Source organism: Daktulosphaira vitifoliae, unplaced genomic scaffold (genome assembly GCF_025091365.1).
Source record: "Daktulosphaira vitifoliae isolate Bord-2020 unplaced genomic scaffold, ASM2509136v1 Scaffold_1, whole genome shotgun sequence".
Lineage (NCBI taxonomy): Eukaryota > Metazoa > Arthropoda > Insecta > Hemiptera > Phylloxeridae > Daktulosphaira > Daktulosphaira vitifoliae.
The window spans coordinates 44,140,692-44,147,243 of record NW_026099572.1 but is presented as its reverse complement, the minus strand read 5'-3'; the positions used below and the strand labels follow the sequence as shown (position 1 = coordinate 44,147,243).

Below are 6,552 nucleotides of genomic sequence, written 5' to 3'. Positions count from 1 at the left end.
TTCATAAAAACAATTTATTGAATAATTTTAGCTAATGTTTTATTTATATTAATATTTATTCAACTTGAATTATTTGTAATTGTTGTAGAAGTTGATCGATTTCCAAGTTTAGAACGTGAAAAAAATGAAACCGAGCCAACACCTCGTTCACGAACACCTAAACCACATGAAAACTATACTCATACACGAGAAGTTATATTTGCTTTACCTACTTTACAGTTGAATCTTAAGACTGACCACATACAACCAGTAAAACTGCCTTCACCTTGTGATATAAAACCAACTGTTGAATGTAGTTTTATCACAGAATTTGAAGACCATATATTTGTCACTGTTGATGCTGAAGCATTTTTCTTCCTCCATGATCTCATCACATCCTATATTTGGGAAAAAGATAAAGTTGTAAGTTATAGATGTGATAATTTATGTTAAAAATATTGTATTTACCTCTTGTTTTAATTGTAAATTATTTAATTATAATTGATATTTTATTTCAGTCTTCAATGATTAATAGATCTCAAAGTCCAGACATGCCAAGTACTAGTAAAATTCCTCAATCTTATTCGGAATCTCCTCCATCATTCACTAATGACTGGAGAGACTATAATTGTACTACATGGCATTTGGAACCAACTGTTCGGTAAATAAATTTGTAAACATTAATCAATTATTAATATTATATTATATTTATACAGTATATTTTATTGTAATTATCTTTTTTTTTTTAATGACACATTCTATTTTTAAATAGACTATTATCATGGGGTGGTAAAAGTATAGAACCATATGGTGTAGATTACATACTTCAAAAATTAGGATTTTCTCACGCACGAACAACCATACCCAAGTGGATGCAAAGAGGGTTTATGGATCCATTAGACAAAGTATTGTCTGTACTAATGTTACGAATGGTAGTTTTGGCTCGAGATGAAGATACCATTAGATGAGACAATTGAAATTAAAAATATATATTCCATTAAAACAACGAGAACATTCTTTTTCTTATTATATTTTTACTTGTATTTTAAAATTTTATATAAGTGATCCTACTTATTTCTGCCATCTTGTTCCATTTTATAATCTTTATGTTAATTTTATTAAGTATTTTGTATAAACCAAAGATTAGTTATATTTTTATTACTCTTGCACAAATAAAAGGCTGTATTGGATTTTCTATACCTATTATTTAATTAAATAACTCTATCTTTTGTTAAAATAAAAAATTTTTAGGAATGTTTTACTTCAATCCGAAGCTAAAAATATATTGATTTTAAAATTTAAATTTTAAAATTAAAAATTAAAAATTTTATATAAACATTTATTAATTTTTTTTTGTACAATTTGGCCTTATTTTTAGTTTTTATAAGTCTGAATGAACTATAAAATTAAACACTTTAATGCATGAAAAGAAAGTTGATTATTCTCACNTAAAATTAAACACTTTAATGCATGAAAAGAAAGTTGATTATTCTCACCTTTCATAGCTTTAAATTTATACCCTCAGGGATATAATCAGGTAGTACTCCTAGTGTCTGGGTACTACAAGTAAAATTTGCAAAATTTGATCATTGTGTACAAAATAGTGAAACTAAAATTAAAAAAAATTTGGGGGTAAATTAATTCCTCTCTAGTTAAAATTATTTTATATAATAATAACTTTTTGTGTGCGTGGGAGAGAGACCTGCATAATGACAAATTAATCTATTTTGAAGACTATAGGCTATCCTAAAATGTAAACATTTTATTAATATGAATATTTTCAATATATAATTTTCATTAATTAATCATGTTATGATTTAATTATACAAAAATCTTTTAAAAAAGTTTGTATCCATAAAAATCATTGAAATTTTTATATCTATGAAGGATCTATTTACATATCTCTTTTCGTATGACTATTTCATTTATTTGAATTTAGAAAAGCTCTTTGTTTTTATATAGTTGTTTTAAATTTTTTGAAAAAAAGATTCTGGCAAATATTTTATCTATAGTTTTTCTGCTAAATAGTTTTTCCTTTAAAACTATTTGGTTACAAGTTTAGTTTTATCAATATTATATGATTATTTGATACAATATAATTTCTGATCGGGTTTAAATTTTTTTTTAAAAATAAAGTATTTGTATAGTTTTTCTTTTATCATCTTAAAGTATATTATATTTTTTATAATTTAATGTAGATTTAAAAGTCAACTAATAACTTTTGTTTAAACTGTCTAGTATAATTTCTCAAGTTTACAGTGCTCATTTATTATTTTAAACGAATTTTTCGTTAATTTAACAATATTAGCTTCGATGCGAAGCTGAGAAGGAATTGGTTTTACTAAGATGTGTTTTTTTTTTTTTTTTGAGTCTCACCACTTTCTCAGCTTTCACCGAACCGATTTCTTTCAATGATACGTCAAAAGATCACCAATCGTATCTAGTCAAAGACATGACCCTCAAAAATTGAAAAAAATTCCCTCGTTTCCCGTAAATGGAGGAAACCTCCAAAAAAATTACAAATTTAAAAATCGCTAATTTTCGAAATTTTTTAAATTAAAATTGCCATAACCTTTTTAAAAATAACCAAATCAATATAATTTTTTTTTATATAAATGCATGATATCATTACCTTTCATTTGGCATATTTTTTTTTTATATTTGACCCTTTACCTGCCCTCAGGGGGTGATTTAAAATGACAACTTTTTCACAAAAAATGAATTTTTTCAACTTGACTTTTGAAAATTTTCCGGAAAGTCTGACACTTTTATAAAAAGTGAAAAGTGAATGGATTAATACAATTTTTTCATGAGAAATAATATTTTTTAATAATCCCTTTTTTATTCGACATACTTTATCTTAATCAGGATATTAATAAGCAACTAACATCATATAGCTTTTGGAATAATCCACCAATTTTTTAAAATTAAAAATTATTTAAAGATTTGCATCGAAGGGTTTTTTTTTGATAGTGATTTTAATCACTGTCAGATATCATTATACTTGATCCAACTATGCCACGTCACCACTATGCCGCGATCCCCCTGTATTGGGTTTTTTTTCTGATGTTAAAAAATAATGTTAGATTGAATAAAAATATAATTGTAAAAATTCATTTAATTGACTAGGTTGATTGTAACGGTGACATTTGGTTCAGTAAAAATATTTAACAATTGTAACCGTCAAATGAAAAAGGGATTATTAAAAAATATTATTTTTCATAAAAAAATTATGTTGATCCATTCACTTTTCAAGAAGTTATAGCATTATAAAGTTAAAAATGTAAAAAATAAAATTGAGAATTTTCACACAATAATAGCACTTATATAATAATTTTGAAAATCTGTGTACACCCCTTGTAAGGTATATAAAAATAAAATAAAATACAAAACCCAGAATTAAAACACAATATTAGCATATTTTTGAATACAGTGACTATTTTTACCGTGAAGACAAAATAAAGTCCGAAATTTTTTTTTTGCATAATAAAGTACATTACATTAGCTTTAATTTAAGATCTATATAAAAGTGTCAAACTTTTTGGAACACTTTCAAAATTTAAGTTGAAAAAGTAAATTTTTTGTGAAAAAGTTTTCATTTTCAAACCCCCTGTAGGCAGGTAAAAAGTCAGATTAATAATATATATTATATCTAAAATTTTACCGCATAAAACAAAAATTCATATATCGTTCTTACAAAAAGGTATAAAAACGATTTAAAATAAACATCAATGTTATTTAAATTATTTTCGAATAATTTTTCATTGTTTGGTTAATATGTTTAAAAATATATCCATAAAATTTGCAAACATTAGTATATTTTTTAAATCAAAGAAACTCATCTTGCCTAAATCGTCAACTTTTCGCATATATATATATATAGTATATATATGTGTATACATATTATATACATGATGATTATTTAAATCTATCAATGTAAACCTAAAAAATATATATGTATACATGTATGTGTTAATAAATATATTTTTAAAATATAATACAGGGATGCTAGTATAATAAATGGATCAATATGTAAGCATGTGAATAATGTATTATGAATGTTTATTACTGAGAAATACAATATTATATTCAAAAATAATTCCGTCACTTTTTTCTCTATTCCTAGATATGATATTTTTTAAATAAAATCATTATTTCACATTTTCCTTTATTTTCTGTTATAATCGAAAGTAAATTATGAGTAATGTAATATACAAATTTTATAACGGAGTTAATTTTACTAAAAAAACAGTACTAAATTATGATAAAATTTAAAAAAGATGTTATAAGAAATAAATTCTTAAATAAAAAAAAAAATTTACCTATAATTTGGCTGTGTTAAATTATTTAATAATTATACGTTTAAAATAGGTGAGAGAAGTAATGAAATTTGTGTAAAGATTAGTTGAAAAAATATTTAAAAAATGACGGTTGTATGCTAAAAGGAACAAAGGTTGACGACTGCGGACACGATCGAATCATTAACACGCGACCATTATAGGAGGTATGATGACAGGAATTAAAGGCTACCACTCTCTATCTAATGATATCAAATAGAATCTATTTTTTTAGAATAATGAGTTAAGTATCAAGTGTTAAACTAGATAGCTTCAAATAAGAATTAAAAAATTGACAATTGTCAATTTATTTTTCAATAAAATATATTGTTACAAGTGAAAACTTTAAAAAAAAACTCAAAATAATTGGTTTCCGACGTAGTTGGGACATGTATAGATGATATCTGAAGTAATTAAAATCACTATAATAAAAAATGCTTTGATGTGAACTTTTAGATAGTGTTTAATTTTTAGAAGGAATTTTTGGATTATTCCAATAGCAATATCAACTCTTATTTCCTTTATTCATATTTTCGCACTATTTTACACATCAAACAAATCTAAAGCTTTTGCATAACAAGGTAACATCTTCCTCGACTGTTTTTAATAGTTTGAATAATACAGATTGATATACGTTTTATTTTCGTCAAAGTTTTTAATTCATTAATATACTTGACAATGTACTTATGGTTTCTGGCATGCAAGNTTGACAATGTACTTATGGTTTCTGGCATGCAAGTAAAATTTACGTATTATTAATTGGTATTATTACGAAAATAAACTTGACAGCTAAAAAACGGCTAATTTCTATTATGTTATGTATAGATATATAATTAATAGTGTTTCTAATTTTTGAAAACATTCATTAAGTGCCGCCATACTTAGTTCCTCAGTAAGTTAGTATATAGAACTCATAAAGACCGTCCCGAAACTAAAAATATGAAATTAAAATTATTTTTAATATTTTTAAGTTTTTTTTGATACGTGATATTTTTGAAACACCTTTACATATTGAAAAGTGGTCAATGAAACTTATAAAATAATGTTTATTGAGAGATGTGTCATCACCGACGCTGTCATAGGGATGGCTTTGAACAAAAGTTAAAGGTAATGTATACATTTTTATTTTACAAGCTTTAAGTATCCAGTAAAAAATTTATTTTTCTATTGATATAAATGATTTATTGCAGCGTGATTAATGNTTCTATTAATATAAATGATTTATTGCAGCATGATTAATTTATATTAAACTTTGGCTTTTCATGAAAAACATTTAGTTGCGTAATTTATATAAAAAACACAAAATTTAATCAGTTGTATATAACAAATATTAAAGTATTTCAAAAATAAGAATATTATTCTATTATTTAAAAATATAATGAAAATATTCTGTTTTTCTGAAATTAATTGTTTAATATCAAATGAAACTCTTAAATAAAGCTACGCAAAATTGACTATGTTATCTAAAAAATTTTATTCTAGGGAAAAATAATAATAGATTTTAAAGATGCATAATGTTTTTACCTACCATTTGGTATATTTTTTTTATTATAATTATTATATTTATTTATAAATTTCACACTTTACCTGCCCACAGGAGGGATTCAAAATGACAACTTATGCACAAAAAATTTAATTTTTAAACTTAACTTTTTAAAGTATTCCGGAAAGTCTGACACTTTTATATATATCTTAAATTAAAGTTAACGTAATGTACTTTATTATGGGAAAAAAAAATTTGGAACTTTATTTTGTCTTCACGGTGAAAATGGCTACCAAATGCTATTTTTGTATAAAAATTCTCAATTTATTTTTTTACATTTTTTACTTTATAATGCTATAACTTATTGAAAAGTGTATGGATCAACACAATTTTTTTATAAGAAATAATAATTATATCCCTTTTTCATTCGACATACTTTATCTTAATCAGTATATTAATAAGAACACAGCAGATTATGTAGTTCTAGTAGAATCCACCAATTTTTTAAAATTAAATACTATCTAAAGTTTACATCGAAGCGTTTTTTCTTCTAATGATTTTAATCATTGTCGGATATCATTATACTTCATCCAACCATGCTACGTCACCAATGTGCTGGGGTTTTTTAGTTATTTTTGAATAATTAATAATTAATAACACATGAATAATTCAATTATGTTTTTTATTTGAAATTTTAGTTGATAAAATTTTAAGGAAGTAAGAAAGTGATAGGATGTTTTTTTTTTTTTAATA

The 6,552-nt window shown here is 23.9% G+C and overlaps 1 protein-coding gene and 1 long non-coding RNA gene across 10 annotated transcripts in view; both read left to right on the top strand.

Moving 5' to 3' along the window:
- The window catches only part of LOC126900973 (transmembrane protein KIAA1109 homolog), a 76,559-nt gene that overhangs the window by 33,412 nt on the left and 36,595 nt on the right, over positions 1 to 6,552 (top strand). The window lies entirely within an intron of this gene.
- Positions 5,061 to 6,552, top strand: part of LOC126901200 (uncharacterized) — a 17,077-nt gene continuing 15,585 nt past the window's right edge. The window contains exons 1-2 of the long non-coding RNA XR_007702993.1: positions 5,061 to 5,208; positions 5,288 to 5,423. This is a non-coding gene — a long non-coding RNA (uncharacterized LOC126901200). The remainder of the gene's footprint in view (positions 5,209 to 5,287; positions 5,424 to 6,552) is intronic.